The 16,441-nt window shown below is 36.6% G+C and overlaps 1 protein-coding gene across 2 annotated transcripts in view; it reads right to left on the bottom strand.

Annotated features, from left to right (window-relative positions):
• The window catches only part of RHOH (ras homolog family member H), a 39,022-nt gene extending 22,880 nt beyond the window's left edge, over positions 1–16,142 (bottom strand). The window contains exon 1 of one of the 2 annotated variants that reach the window (XM_044062815.1): positions 15,734–16,142. The gene's annotated coding sequence lies outside the window, so the exon portion shown is untranslated. The remainder of the gene's footprint in view (positions 1–15,733) is intronic. The other variant, XM_044062814.1, reaches the window with a different exon arrangement.
• Positions 16,143–16,441: the final 299 nt, after the last annotated feature.

The following is a 16,441-nucleotide window of genomic DNA, read 5'->3' as shown; positions in this document are numbered from 1 at the left end:
GGGATGCATGGCTAGGCTTAAAAAGGCCCTAGTGGTCGTTAGCATAGTAAACACCTATGAACATATGATAGTATAAGAACAGCACCGCATTACAGCTTAAGGTCTCTTTCAGAATCTACTCCCAACCTAGGTACTCCACAAACTAACCTGAAATGCACTGATTACTCCTTCCCAGTTCATGCCCCCAACATCTGAGATGCTGCTCTACCCCAGTCAACAAATACATACGTATATGCATACAGATACACCACACACACACTCACACACACACACACACACACACACACACACACACACACACAAACACGCACACATACACACACACATGCATGCATGCATACATCAATAAAATCTGTACTTTCATTCAAAATTAATGATTGAAGTAAAACACTGTCTCTTTAAACATTCACAATGGATAAATAAAAAAATAAAATAGGAAATAAAAATGCAAATAATATATATATTGGGAAATCACTTAAAATAATGGCATACATCCTATATTATTAAACCATGTTCTAACCTCTGTCTTAATACCATCAGTTGGATGTAGTTCTATCATCTCTTTTCCCTTTACTCTTCGGTTCACCTCTCCTACCTACTAACTACCCACCTTTTCTCATAATACCTCAGTCTTGTACACCTACTCATCTTATATGCTTCAGACATTTATATAGGGCATGATTGTTGGTTATGACATGATTCACTGACTGTCTCTATCCATCAGAGACATAGGTGCCAGACCACATGTAAATTTTCGATTTTCTATTCAATGGTCAAGTTACGCGTAAATAGAGTTAGGTAGAGACCTTGCTTCACATCAATGGGGAGCTTATTCCAGAGAACGGAAATTCTCTGAGATACATATCTGTCTCTCCAATATGCCTTTAGATCTAGTAGTTCATGCTGTTTGTTTTGTATATGTACAAAAGGTTCATCATAGCAGGGGTCCCAGGATGTCTTGTATGCCAGGCATAGATTGCCTCTCAGTAGTCTGTTCTCAGTAGTCTGTAGAGGACTGAATATAGAGATAGGGCTTTGAGGTAAAACTCACATGACATTGTGTTTATACCCTGTATTCTTTTTGTAAGTAATCTTTGTGTACATTCCAGTTGTTGCATGTGTCTGGTAAGCTACATACTGAAGGGGGCATTATACTCAATGATGGGTCTGATGAGGGCTGAGTATAGTAGTTCAATGACTTCCCTGGACCTAGATGCCAAGTTATTACTTATAAGTTGAGCAAAATAGAAGAATAAAGTTGGAAATGAATTTGTCAGCCAGTAGATTCGCTATATTGCTCAGCTCAACAAATATGGCACCATTAACCACCAATTTAGCATACTACTTTGTGCTGCCTTTGAACTATCTGACATAACTGAAGAAGGCCTTATGTTTTTGGCATGGGAGGCTATCTTGACCTCAAAACTGGATAATTAGCCCTCTTAGCTGCCTATTTAATTTGACGACAGAGCTTCTGTCCAAAGTGTGTTAAGATAAGCACCAGTTTGTTACATGTGGTAGAGATGCTAGGTACTATTTAAAAATACTCTCTGACATAGTGAACTGTAAATAACCATTACTGTAGCTAATCTTAGGCCCAGTGAACTGTGAAACAAGCTTTATATGGCAACATGGAGAAGGGCATGGAAATCCTGTTTCAGAGCACTGTTGTTATGCAACAAAGTATTGTGGCTATACAAGACCCACTGAACCACCACAAAGAGCATTGCCATACTTTTACAGGAGCCCAACACAAATGCAGAGTCTTTAACAAGTAATGTGGATAGCACTGGGCCAATCAGATGCTGCAGAAGAAATTCTTGGCTGTAACTGGAGGTAGAAGACAGATCAAGAAAAGGGCCCAAGCTCAGGACTCAAGTAACAATAACTAGATACTTCCTGCTAAAAATTATTCTCTCTAATGCAACCTATTTGCTAGATTTTGAAAGAACAGCTGAAAGCGAAGGTTGGCAAGCCCTCAAGTAGACTAGACTAATAGCCCCATTTTTCTAAAAAATTATTTTAATTTGGGGCCTACTCAGGCTATTTATTACAATAAATTGAAAGAAGCTATAATTGCTTGATAAGGGGACATATCATCTATCCAGGTCCAAATAATTAAGGTAAATACTGGGAAAATCCAGATGTTTGACCCAGTCCACATTGCACTGAAATGACTACATCCCAAGGAAAATTCAGTACCTCAAATTGTGGAGATTATTGTAATGGATTGTTTCCTAAGAAGTCAGCCCTCATCCATCAACCCATGGACTAGTCAGTGGGAGTCCTCAGTCTATAGACTAATTGCTAGATTGGATAGATCTGGGTGAAAACTATTTGGTGACAAATGAGCTATCCAGAGAAACTCTAATAAAAATGTTGAAATGGGTAAGGGTGCTGTTAGCGGTGTTGATGAAGAAGCAGAAAGGCATTTACCTATTCAGAGATAAAAAGACAATCTTGAACAACATAGGGGAAGGGGCTAAAAACACGTCGGAGAACATAACATGTTTTAAACTTCCTGAACTGGTGTAATGGCACATAGGTAAAAATATGTTGACTAAATGATTACCTTATACAGTGTGATGCATGTACCTGGTGGCAGACACATTCCATGTTTGCAGCAGAAGCTGAACCATCTATTAGGGAGAGATGCATTCTGTGGTTGCAAGTGATGTTAAATTGGGTTCTGGTAATGACAGTCAATCACAGGTACAAAAATGTGACATATAATTGAATGAAATCAAGTAGAAGCATTACTTATTTCTGGAAGTATGGTGACCTTAATAAATAAATCATTAGTAAATAACATAATAAAATGATGAAAAGGTGGAGGCTGTGGGGTGTATGTATGCATGCATGCATGAAGATTGATGGAACTACCTCACAAGTGAAGTGGTATTTACTACTCTCTATGTACACTACAACATTGTGTTGGAGCAATAACCAGTCTTAGATACAAGGTCATTGTAGGAAGACTTTCCCCATTTTGATTTTTTTACACACAGATGGTTGGAAACAAGTATCTACAGCAGGCTTGGAAAATAATGAAGAAACCTGGCCTTTTTAGAAAACAGACCTAGAGGAAAGCTAGAACAACAATAAAGCAGAAACCAACCTACTTATATTAGCAGGAGTGAATCAAGCCAGATATAAACTGGATTCAACAAAAATAGCAAGAACAATGGCCAAATAGATCTGAACATTAGTTACATGAATTTGAAAAAAACAGACACCATTAACAGGATACAGATCACCTATTCCTTTACCCAAGTTTTAAATTAGACCATGAAATCATTTACAGGCAGACAACTTAGCTGGCATTGGAAATACCATGATCAACAAGGTGGTTTCCCCAGGGTGAGGCTCTTCCATTGCACAAGAAAGGGAATAAGGTGGTCAAACAGCTGGTAATATCACAACCCTTCCAAAACGCAGTGTTGAACCTGACTCAAAGACATACATTATGTAGCCATTCAGGGTAAAATGAGATGAAAGGATCAGTTCTATGCAAATGCTACTGGTTCAGATGTATTCTGACACAGAAATGCTCTATATTACCTGTGCCAAGCATCAAGCAATTTCTCTAAACACTACCTTTCCATGGCTATTATTTTTTTATTTTTGTTTTACCTATTTCTTGGCCAGGTAAGCCCAGTGGAAAACATGTCCCTTTTTAGGGGCTACCGAGGAGCACTAAATGGTTAAATGACTTGCTCAGAGTCACACAATAGGCAATTGAAGATAGAAAGACTCAAACCCTGTACCATGGGCACAGGAAGCAACTCATTAACAGTTCAAAAATATAGCTGTCTGTGTGAACTGCCATTAAAAAGGCAGGAAACAAAGAAGTAGCTAGGCTTATAATAATGGAGACTATAGAGTGGGCTCTGGAGGCTTGAATACACCCCAACAAAAATATTTTAAACCCCCACCCATAGGTAACAGGGACCCAAGTTCTTGAGGCAGCTAAAATTCTGTTTATATACCAAAAGATAAAGGTTTAAACATGACATAGTTCCAAAACCAGGAAAAGGTGTCAGGCTAAAATCTTAAAGAACAATAGAGATGTTGTTACTGGTGTAGACGGTATTAGCATCAAAAGTGGCATAACTGCACACCACAGGATGAATAAACTTCTTGGATTATGTTCAGGTAGTTTCAGTGCTCTCCTTTTTGCTGTGCTGACTCTTCTGGAGTAAAATCTTTAAGAAGCAGCTACATTTCAAAGACGATTGTACGGAGAATTAAACCTTATACTCAGTATGCTGCTGCACACTTGAATAACGTATTCATCAACAGAGAAGATGGTGAGTTTCACTTCTTGCCCCAGGTACTCGTGCCATCAGAGTAATAGGGTTCATAGCTAGATATATTACCACTGCAGGTTGTTTGGCTCCTGAATTTAACCTGGGGAGTGGGGAAATGTCATAGGGCTATACAAAGGTTGTTGTGCAAACACTGAGCTATAACTCTACTTATAACCTGTGTTGGCTTAGTCGTGGTCATTCCTCTTTCAACAGTATTAGAGAAAGCCTGCAAGTGAGACTGTATTTTAAAGACTATAAGTAACTCTTCTAATTTAACTGTTAGGAAAGAAACTGCACCTTAACAAGCTGCCATTTTGATTGCCCTTTAAAGTATACAAGCAGAACTAAGCAACCTTATAGACTTTACTAGTCCGTTTGAAATGTCTAAAATTGTTTTTGTCTGATGTGTCCCCACCCCTTGAGAAATGCTTGCACTGCAGCCTTTACCATAGGCCAGAAACATGTCAACATGTCAACATGTTAACATTTTGTTAAGCGCTTTTGGTAGAGCACTAGTTAGGTTTTTCTTAATTCTCTATAAGAAACGACTGAGCGTGTTTGCTTGTCCCATGAAACATGAGTTTCTAATTTTATTTGTGAAAGCTGTTATATCTGTAGTTACTTAGGAAATGTTTACACATATGTCTCTTGTACTCTGTTGTCTTTGTGAAATCTGCACACCATTTTTTGAAAGTACGCTTATTGTGACTCGGAAATCACTTAATGTTTTATTGGTAATATGTTGCATTAAAAAATGTTCCACTTTTTCATTTTGGGGTGTAAGTAAAGATTACCTCCTTTATGCTTTCAGCCTTTGAGACGGAACTGAATTCACAACTATAGAACATTTTGTTTAGAAAAGTAAGACATTTCTATACACTATTTAACCTGGACTTGATTTCTATGACTGGGATAATTTCTGAAAGCAAAGTTGTAGCTCTTTTTTTAAAGCATCTTGTTGTATTTACCTGTATATCTGTACATTAATTGTATGTGTACATGAATACAAAAGTTAACAATTTGATAAAATTAGTGATAGTATACTAAGCATGCCTATTTAAGTCTTTGAGGACAGTACCCTTATCTGTTTTAATAAGTACGTAATTTATTGCTTTGTAGTTTTCACTGGTAAAATCTAAGAAGGAAAATTTAGTTATGGCTGAGTTTGAATTTACTCTTAGTTTATATACATGATCTAGATTAATGACAGAGGATACAAGTACTGGTGGGTTGTAGAAAGATCACAGGTTTGTCAGCATGACATATATGTTATTACTATCCCAAAGTGGGTTTTTACTATTCTGTTTAGTTTTGATAGTCACTTAATATTTATGCACATATATTTGCCTTTTGAATAGTTTGTCAGGTCAGCATTTAGGTAGTTACAATTTCCCATGTGTACTATAATTTCATTTACTTTTATATTCTGGAGTTTACTCAGAAAATTCTCGTGTTCTGGGTGGATGTACGTGGTGTAATTAGATCCCCATAATAATGTATTTGATATCCCTAGCATTAAGTATTGTGCAGTCTTGAGTTCTTTTTGTGGCTTCTGGATTATAGGTGTGTGCAGATATTGAGACACCGACATATATTGCATAGGGCCTGCAACAGTTAAGCAAGGTATACTCAAAATTTCTGATTTTGCATATAAATCATTTTTCAGTAATTGCACAGATATCTTCATCATCCAAACAGAAGAAAGCTCTTAAATCATCCATTTTACTGTTTAACAAGCCTTCACATCAGATTTTTTTTTTCATTTTGCTATTTTTTTTCATTTCTTTTTGTTTTAGAATTTGAAAAAGTTGAAAATAAACACTGTGGGGATGGACCATAAGCTTTTCAGTACTTGCACTCACCCATAAGGAATGTGAATCCCATCAAGTAAAAATCATTCTGTCTGGTCGCACATCTCACTCCAAACTAACAAGCACTGAAGCTGCTGTCTGTGATACTATGCCAAAATGTTATTCTGATATATGAACAGATGAGAGAATTTTGTGAAGCCAGTGTGTTTTGCACCATACTGGCTAGCATACCTCTTAACTTCTTTGCTCAAAAATTCTAGATAAAGCCAAACATAATGGGCCAAAATCAGTAACATTTCTAAATATTACTCTAATTCGCTTAAAACATTAATACAGTACCAGGTCTTGTATCAGCATGCATTTTCTTAACAATAAGAACTATGCAAGGCTAATATCTGGAATTATTGACTGACTACAGTGCAGAATAATTTATCATAAAATCAAAAATTGTATGAGTGGCAGGGCAAAAATCTAAGGCAAAATCAGAAAAAAATTCTGTGAAATTGAGGAAAGTTGAGAGGTACGCTGGCTATGACTTTTGATAATCCTACCACATCATGTTGCACATGCAAGAGAAGAAGATCTTAGATTGTTAACTCCAGCACGAATAAAGACCATATCATAATTACACTTAATTCTTTTGAGCCTAATAGAGATGTCCCTGATTTGGGAATTTTGGCCTCTACCATTCAGCTAACTATATTATGACACTTGAAAGTACTCCTCATTCATGAGGTATAGAAAGTCTTAACTCAATAAGCAGAAAAAGGAATGGCTTCGACTCCGAGATATAAAACAAAAGTTTTAGGACTTTCTAATGCATACCATACAGTTGTTGGCAAGAAAGATCTGAGAAAGTCTGTATAAAATATGAGAAAAAAATAATCATCTACCAGGACGGAGAAAATCAGATGAGCCAAAACAGGATAAAATATTTAATATAAAAAAGTGATGAATTATCATCTGTGGCAATATGAGAATGTGAGAATAGAAAATTAGAGATAAAGAGTGGCAAAAATAGATCTGTGTGTGTGTGTGTGTGTGTGTGTGTGTGTGTGTGTGTGTGTGTGTGTGTGTGTGTGTCAGCTATGCCCACATTTTAGAGACCATGCTGTAATGAGGTGTAACAGCCAAGGCTCAGAAAAATGTTTTGAAAATATTTGTGAAAATGTATGCATATTTAAAAGAAACAGAATGTGCAAAACATATGACAATGTGTTATATAGCTGAGTATGTTATAAACAAAATAGCAAATGTAATGTTTACAAAAACAGTTATGAGAAAAATGTTACATGTGTAAAGCTTTAGACAGTAAAACACTGAACACAAAACTATGCCTTCTGGACAGTAGCTATATGTTAAATATTCAAAGATTACAAAGTATTTCATATTGTACTCTTTACTGTGGATACATAAACACAGTGTAACAGTACTCCCATTTCTGTTCTTTAAAGTGCTGGTGATATTATAAACAAAGAACAGGTTTAAGTAGAAAAGGAAGTTTTGCCAGTGTCATGGCATAGAGCGATAAAGACCTGACTGTGGCCCAAATGACCGGTGTTTTAGATTAGCAGCTGAAACATCGTAGATGCTGGCAGGGGAAGGTGGGTGTGCCTATCCTGGGTGGAGGTGCACAGGCACATGGCACATATTGCAGTTTGGTTTCCCTTTTGGATATCAGGGGAAAGAACCACATAGTACTGCCTGTGGGTAGGTGGGCATCCTATTGACATCATCCCCTTACAGAAGTGAGGGGCAGTTCAGTGCTGATGCCTTTTGCAGGTCCCACCATTGGGGTATTACAGAATGCAAGCAGAGAGGAGGAACTAAATGGGAAAATACTCCCACAACCCACAGTGACAGCATAATGCTGTCCCAGGATGCCTCATTCTCCTTCCAGGCCCCAACTCTAATTTGGAGTTAGTCTGGGAGAATCAGGAGGAATAGGCATGACAAGGAGAGGCACTGGACTCAGCTAGTGGTCAGCTATGTGGGAGAAAAAAGGCTTAAAAACAGAAGTTTTTGTAACCCTGAAGACTGCTGATATACCTCGGCATTCTTCCATGAATGAAAGGAACCATTTCTGACTCATATATACAAGTGATAAAAAAGTACATATGAAATGGTATGAAAATTAAGAAATGAAAACGCAGTAGTTATAGCCAGCTTCAATATGACTTAGCATAAACAAATGGTATTTTTGTTTGTGATCTGAAGCACAATATAGACACTTCAGCCTTCAAAACTGATATAGAATGATTCATTGCAAAGGTCATTTAATGTTATTTCAGATAAAATATAATATTCTGAATAGCATTAGAACGTGTTTCCTGTCTGGACAGCCTGCCTTACCCCCATGCAAGTAGCTGTACCACCTGTAGCTCACTACTTAAAATAATCAGCATGCATTCCATGTAGCTGTCTCACTGACGCAGAGGCAGGACATCCAGCCATGCTGCTGGTGACCCATGTTCTGACACAAGCAGGAGTCACCAGAAAGGTTGGCAGTGAGGGAACCATTTGGTAGCCCTCCTGTCCCAAGGAAAGATGTGGATTCTGCTTTCAGTATTGATCTTTGTTGGTGTCCAGGGTTCTCTGCAGATGAGGGAAAGGTGAAAGTGACATCTTATGTAGTCATGCTGAGTCTCATTTCATGTCACTCCTCCAGAGCTTAGGGACTGCAATCAGCCATTGAGGCATGATAGCTACTCTGAGTGAGAGTCCTTACTTCCCATACAGATTAGTGCTCGATGTCCCCTCCTGGGAAGCTGAGGCATGATAGCTCCTAGCGCTATCTACCTCTCTGAATGAGAGTCCTTACTTTCCATACAGGTTAGTGCTAGATGTCCTTTCCTGGGAAGCTGAGAGTGGCCTACCATACAGAAAAGCTATAGCTGAGATCAATGGAAACGTGTTATTAGGGTTCTCTGGGTGGGAAGCAGGGAACCAGCAGGACAGATATATGACTGATGGTGTTGTGATTGGAGTGGAAAATGTAGAGAAAAAAAATGATAGAAACAGATATAAAAGCTGTGCTTTTTTAACCTTGATAAGATTCCCCTCCCATCAGTGGTCAATGGCCAATGTAAGTTTCAACCAGCTACACCTTATCACAAATCGCTGTACAAGCTGGTAGCTCTCCTTTTGGTCTGATCAAATTCTACAAATGTTCGATCCACTATGTTAGCCTACCTACTCCTGATTTTAAGATCTAATATTAAAACTATACAGTTAGCTAGGTTCCATATTCATCTGTTTTGGCATCAGTGGTCAGCAGACAGACTTGCTGTTCAGTAATAGTACAGTGCCCGTCCCTTCTCAAGGTGGGAGTGATGAGCACTTAAGGAATTCAGAACATCCTACTTGTGTTTCAGATTCAATGGTGAGACATTAAACTGAGCAGCCACCTGCCAGACTTTAATAATTCATGCAGATGTAAAAGATCTGTTGATACTTACCAAGGAAAGATGGAAGATTGCTGACAAAATTACTCTTAATCCACCTAATCTATCTCACGTGCCCCTGGAAAATAAGTTACAGGCATACTGGGACTGATGGCAACCAAATAAGTTTTCATGGATGAAGCCATAGATATTTTCCCACATATGTAAGCAAATGTTTGAATCATGTCAAGTAGATAAAGACAGACCTGATTCTTTGCACAATTGATTAAATCAAATGCTAAGAGTCTTGTTGGCAGCATACATATTCCAACCATTTTTTTTAAATTACAGTAAACATGAAGTAGAGATACTGGGTTTTGCAATGCACTAAAGGTATCTTATTAAATCACAGAAAACATGGTATTCTTTATGGGTCTATGTCATAAAACCGAAAATGCAAACTCTCAAACGCTCTTGAACATGAGTGAATAATCAAAAACTCGAAATTGGTATTGTGGGGGGGCTGTGCCCCCCACACCCCCCGCTAAATATATATTCCTACTTCGAGATCACACTACAGTGAGGAAAGGGCAAATATTCCCATCTTTACTGTACTGCGATCCCAAAATACCACTTTCAAGTTTCTCATTATTCGCTCGTGAACGTTTGAGGGTTTGTGTTTTCGTCTTTCTAAAGTAGACCCTTCTTTACAGCAATCATTCATAGAAATCCATAATGATGATGGGAAGGAAGGTGCATTCAGTGTCTGGTTTTGGTTTTGTCTTTGTTTGTGTCTTAGTATGAAAATTTGTTTCAAATGATGTTTTACTAGTCCAAAACTGAACAAGCCATTAGGCTTACAGTATGCTACTGGATGTTCAAGTGAATTATTCCATCTATCATTACAGGCAACACATCAACAGAAACAAGACAAAAACACCCTGGATATCTTTATTTCATTGTGCAGATTTTAGACATATTTGGGATGTTCTTGGACTTATTTTTGTTGTTGTTGTTGTCTTCTGCTTTTCCTTTTTTATTAGATCAGCATACTACTAATAATGTAATATGATGATATTAATAATATAATAAATAACATAAATAAAAAATAACATAAAAATATAATATAAATTAATAATATAGATAACCTACTCTGCAGCAAAATGTCCTATGTTTTCTGATGGTGAGCAAACACTGTCATTAAAACCATTTAACGTTGCTTCTGTATATAAAATTCCATTCATGAAATTCTGAGTTTAAAATGCACTAATGGGAAGTCATAATGTCTCTGCTTGGCAGTATTATTGTAGCATATTAACATTCTAGGATAACCACTGGATCCTGGCTTTTCATTGAAACATGCTGCTTACTGAAACAAAATGCTGCAAATTACATATGTTTAATTCATTGTTTTTCTATCATATTATTGAGCTGAGAGCTCTATCAATCATACCACAAAATTCCTGGTATTTATAACATCCCAAGAGTTCTCAGAAACACATACATGTACTGTGAAAATAATGTCTGTACAGAAATGTTCACATTCGACCAGTGACTTATAATCTTTGTTTTCTTTTTAGAGCAGTGTCCATGTGTTATAAGCGCTATGTGACCAAATTAGGATAGTAATGCTACAGCAGTGATAGCTATGGTGATTAAGTCATTAACTAATTAACTAACCCCTTGAACATGTTTTTCTATATACAGACTTAGAGAACTCCAAATAAGCCAAGACAATGTATGAGAAATGTGTATTTACAATGTATTGCCCTTTATGCTTTATACATTTGAAGTGTATAATGTCAGTCCTATAAAATTAAGTTAAAATACTATAATATTATAGTAATTCAATAAATTTAACTGTATATTTTATTCAACCCTAAATGTTTTCAGCAAGATATTTCAATCTACATTCTTGGAGAAAGTACTTCCATCTATAAATGCATTACTTCTACTTTTCATATCTCTAAAAACACCAGATTAACGGTATGTTAAGACTTACTCAACAGTTTAAATTTTTTTAACATGAAAAATAAGGAAGGACAAACTAATTATCTCATTATTAAGTCTTGGTATTTCAGTAAAATAATCAGTTATACTACCTTTACAAATGCCATACTTTTACTTGAATTTAGGACTTCTGTATTAATGTTTAATAAAATAAAATTGAATAGGCAGTCATTATTTTGTGAGTTAGATGACCCATAAAATTATTTTTTTAATTTAAATTTCATTTTTAAGTCCAACCTGCTCCATAGTGTCAATACCTTAATTTTTCTATACTGGAATTCTTTTTCGTACAGTTTATTGACTTTGCAATATGAAAATATAATATTCATGTGTAGTCCATATTAGACACCCTTTACCACAGCAGAGATTAAACCCCAAGGACCAGATTGCAAAGGACTTGCTGTCAGTGTAAGTGACTTAATCCAGCATAATACCCTGGAGTAAGTTGTGTTTACTGAGAACAAGACTTTTCGAATCTAGCCTCTGGTGTAACCCTACTTTACAGATAGGCCTTATACCAAGAGCAAATCATTTGGAATGAAGGCAGCCTTACACTGAATTAAGTCACTTACACTGTGAAAATATTTTTGCCATATAGTCCCAAGTCACTACATGGAGATTTGGCAACTCATACACCACCACTCCCTCATCCTTCCCCCTTTACATACACCTTCCTCCACTTTCGGCCACCTTAACTTCCAGATTACATATCTTTCTGAATGCCCTCCCTTTTATGTATTCATTTTGCTCACCTACTTGCCCTTCCTGGTTTTTACCATCCACCTACATATGTTAATGATCAGTACTATAATTCTGAACTCTTAATCTTTTTGTTCTTGGAATTTAATAAATATCAGTTAATTACATAAATAGCTTGAAGTTTCATTTGCTGCCAAGTATTCTGTTGCAAATACAGATTTACTTTACTGCATGATTTATGTCACAGCAAAGTTATGCGTCCTCTCACAACAACTTGTTCAATCATCATGATGAAGTAAGTAGGTAGAACTTCCTCTGTTTTAGCATGTGACAGATGTTGCTATGCAACAAAACCAATACACCTCACCTCAATCACCAGAATCCAGCAACAAACCAGACAGTACCACTGCCAATAGCAGTTTACAACCCAGCTGATATATGCAACACTAGATGGGTTTCTTGCCCTAAACCTCTTAACTGGTCTTCTTTAGGCCTTTTTTATATTATGGCTATACAGTGGTATCAGCTGTTGACTTAAATGATAACCATAGATTTTACTGACCATGTAAATCTAGCTTTCTTTTGCAAGATCATTAGGATGCAAACAAAGATTCAAGAACAGATTCATAATTTTTGTTTTTCTGCATAATATTGTAGAGATGAATAAGTCAGAAATCGCCCTCTGTTCATGAGTAGATTGTAGTCACAATCTAAGCTTTAGGTTGTCAGGAGTCAGATAGGGAACAGCAAGCACTAAGAGCCATGGCTTGTTACTTATTTTTGGTCTGTCATAAAGCAGTGACGTATACTGACTTAGCTTTTGCTGAGGCAATGCATATTTGTTTTGATACTTAATTCCAGAGCAATGTATACTAATGCATATGATTTCATAGCTAATGTCCATGTGTGCATTTCCATGCACTTGTGCTCAGAGTTTTACCATGGTTAGGAATTAAGGTAGAAGGAAGAAATATAAAAAAATAAAGATATCATGCTAATGTAGGCCTATCTTCCAAGCTTTTTTTGCACATCGCTATCTGAACTACCAGACATAATACGAGGTGGACAGAGTCACAAAAGGATAGTGGTCTTTATTTGTCTGATCCCACCATGATGTAGTACAAAATGCCAAAAGTGTCTAATGACAATCACATTGGCTTGGAGTAGCTTCAAAATAGAAGAGTCAGGGTCAGTTTATTATGTCTGAGTAGCTGCATAAAAACAACCTACTAAAACTAAATGCTTATCAGAATATTGTAAACATTGGCTTCACTCAGAAACATATCACCATTTTTTTATGCAGAATTTTACATTTTCCCTAAGTTTACTAGACCAGTTGAGTTTCTAAACAGGAAGGATACACTCCAGATAATACAGATAGGCAACATTAAATCCATGAAAATGATATTAACTTATGCTTAAGCAGCTCCACTGTTTAGCTATACAGTAGTTACACCTGCACTGAAAGTAGTTTTTAACACAGTCAAGGTCACCTGTAGTGGACTGTGCTATCGTTATCACTGTCAGGTACGTGCATGCTAGGTCACAGAATAAAAATCAGCTCTTCTTTAGCAAGCATAAGTAGGCCTCAGATTTAGGGTCTAGTCTGCTTTTCATGTTGCCTTGCAATAAGAAAATTGCAGTACGATAGTTATAATGAGAATTAAAAGACTAAACAGGGAAACTTATCATTAGTGCCAAATGGTCATTAAAGCCACCCAAGCTAACAAAAAAAATTAAAATCATATTACTTTTGTATTTCTGCCAATAAAGCAGTAACATAATGCAAGGGTTGATCTCTTCTCTCAAAGTAGCAACTAGATGCCTCAACAAAATCCATGGCTTTCACTTCTACATGCCATTCAACATCTGCACTATCCTTTATGCACTTAGTAACCACTGTAAGCCTGAGATTAAACAAAGTTAGAACTTGTGTACATGACCGAAGTTTACCTTCAGCATAGCCTTGCTTTCATGTAAGTTTTTATCTATTTATTTTATTCAAGGCAGGTCGACTAAACTCAAGGGTCCATTTTCAATGCTTTATTAAAATTCTAAAAGTAAGGGAATAGGTTAATACAACTGTATAATACCTCTACAATGCAAAAAGAGTGCATAGTTCTGTGTTACAGAACTCTTACAAACAGCTGCATTTCTGCATAAGTCAGGGTGCAGTTATTATTTGCAACTACTGCATATTAAAAGTACAGTAAGGTAACTGTGTAAACAGGCACTAAACTGATTCACCATGGGCTTAAATCTGATTTTCAGTGGAAATGAATTCCACAGTGCAGGTCCAAAGTAGGAAAAAACTGTTTTTAATAGCAGTTCTTCAGAAGGCTAGGAAATTATAGCATTAGTAGCTGGTAATTATTGCCAAAATATTTCAGTGTTTAAGGTGCTCCTGGTAGGTGTTTTGTGCTCCTGTAACCTTCTGGCACAATCACGCATACTCCATATCCTAGCTATGTTTAATGGAAACTGTTCATGATTGTTTCATCTTTTATATTAAATAGCCTTAGAAATAGGGATGCACTTTTGTAGTTTTCCCTATCTGACCATTTCAATAAGGTTTTATTAGCTTATTATGCTTCTTGACTTAAAACACAATACACATTGTGTGTTTCGGCTGTTAGACACAGTCGACAGTTTTAATATGGTCAAGAAAATGAAGAAGTCATGGATACAGAGCAGATTTCTCTTTCTTTTATGAAACATGTCGAGTGCAGCAGCACATGTCTGGCAAATAGTGCTCACTCTCACCTACAGATTTGAACCATGAAATAAATTACATCAATGAGATTAAAATGAGAACGTGTGCAGGGTTAAGAGAAAATTCACTGAGGGATATTTTCTGTGAAGCCTGGCTGTAAAACTTTGCAGCCTGAATGTCACAAAATAGCAGTCATCTGCCAATTTCAGATATTCATCTGAAGGACCTCTGATTTTTGAAGCATGACAGTGTATTTTCATTTGAAATGCCTTCAGTCTGTAAAACATAGCTCAACTTCCATTAAAATGTAGGGATTCCAAAAATAAAACAACACCCAAGATTACTGCTACAGCCTGGCTTTCATTAGTTACATTGTTTAATTTTAGTATACAATAAAGGTTGCTTGAGCTATATAGTGACAAGCATCCCAAACATGGCCTAAATATGTGCACATTCCCCAGATTTTGTCCATTTTTTTCCAATAATGATAACAGCGATTTTAGAAGAAAAGACAAAGTGGAAGCTGCAATTAAAAGTTACTGTATAATTCATCCATGTTTATACAGCAGGATCCTTAACACTCTAAATGTTGATTTAAAAGCTTTCTAAAATCATTTCAGCTTTAAAGAAGACTTATTGTTCAAAGGAATATATAAAATCTCAGATTAGTGATTATGGGAAAATCATATTATCATTTTAAGCATACAAAAAAATTCAGCTTCACTAAAATAAAATAACTTAATTTTCAAACTCAGAAACACTTGTTTCAGTTTCAGTTAATTATGAAGACAAAAGAATATAACTTACCTTACCTTTTTTTTCTCTCCTTAGAAAGCTATTGATAGACTCTATTGATGTTAAAAAGTATTTGATGAGAACATTGCACTGGCGGCATTTGTGTTCATGATTCAAAATCCTTTTAAGTTCATCACAGATGAGAACCCTTTGTAGGTATTGAACACAGGTTATCTCTGGGGGTCTTGATCAAAAAACACTCGTTTCTATTTATTCCCAGTGCCCTTTGGTGGTAATAATGTTAATGGGATTTGATAAACTTAAGATCCTTCTCTTCAACGTAGAGCCACAGATGGTTCTGTTATGTTCGTACTGTCTCAAATGGTGGTTAGCATCTCTTTTGCAGCTCCTGTGCATGGTATATGTCATCAGCTTCCTGCTTTCTGAATGACTGCAAACCACAGGCTGTATCTCAATAACTCACACATATACCTATTACCTAGCAAGCTCATGCTCTGTTTTCTCTCTCTCTCTCTCTCTCTCTCTCTCACATACACATTCTCTGTCTCTCAGTTTCACACGCACACACACACACACACACACTCACACACACACACACACACACACACACACACACACACACACACACACACACACTCACACACAGACACACACACACACACACACACACACACACACACACACACACACACACACTCACAAATATATATTCACATATATCAAATATGCCCCATTTCTCACATGCATCACATACTCTCG

Source organism: Protopterus annectens, chromosome 2.part1 (genome assembly GCF_019279795.1).
Source record: "Protopterus annectens isolate FY-2018-M chromosome 2.part1, PAN1.0, whole genome shotgun sequence".
Classification (NCBI taxonomy): domain Eukaryota; kingdom Metazoa; phylum Chordata; order Ceratodontiformes; family Protopteridae; genus Protopterus; species Protopterus annectens.
This window is presented reverse-complemented; position numbering and strand designations above follow the sequence as displayed.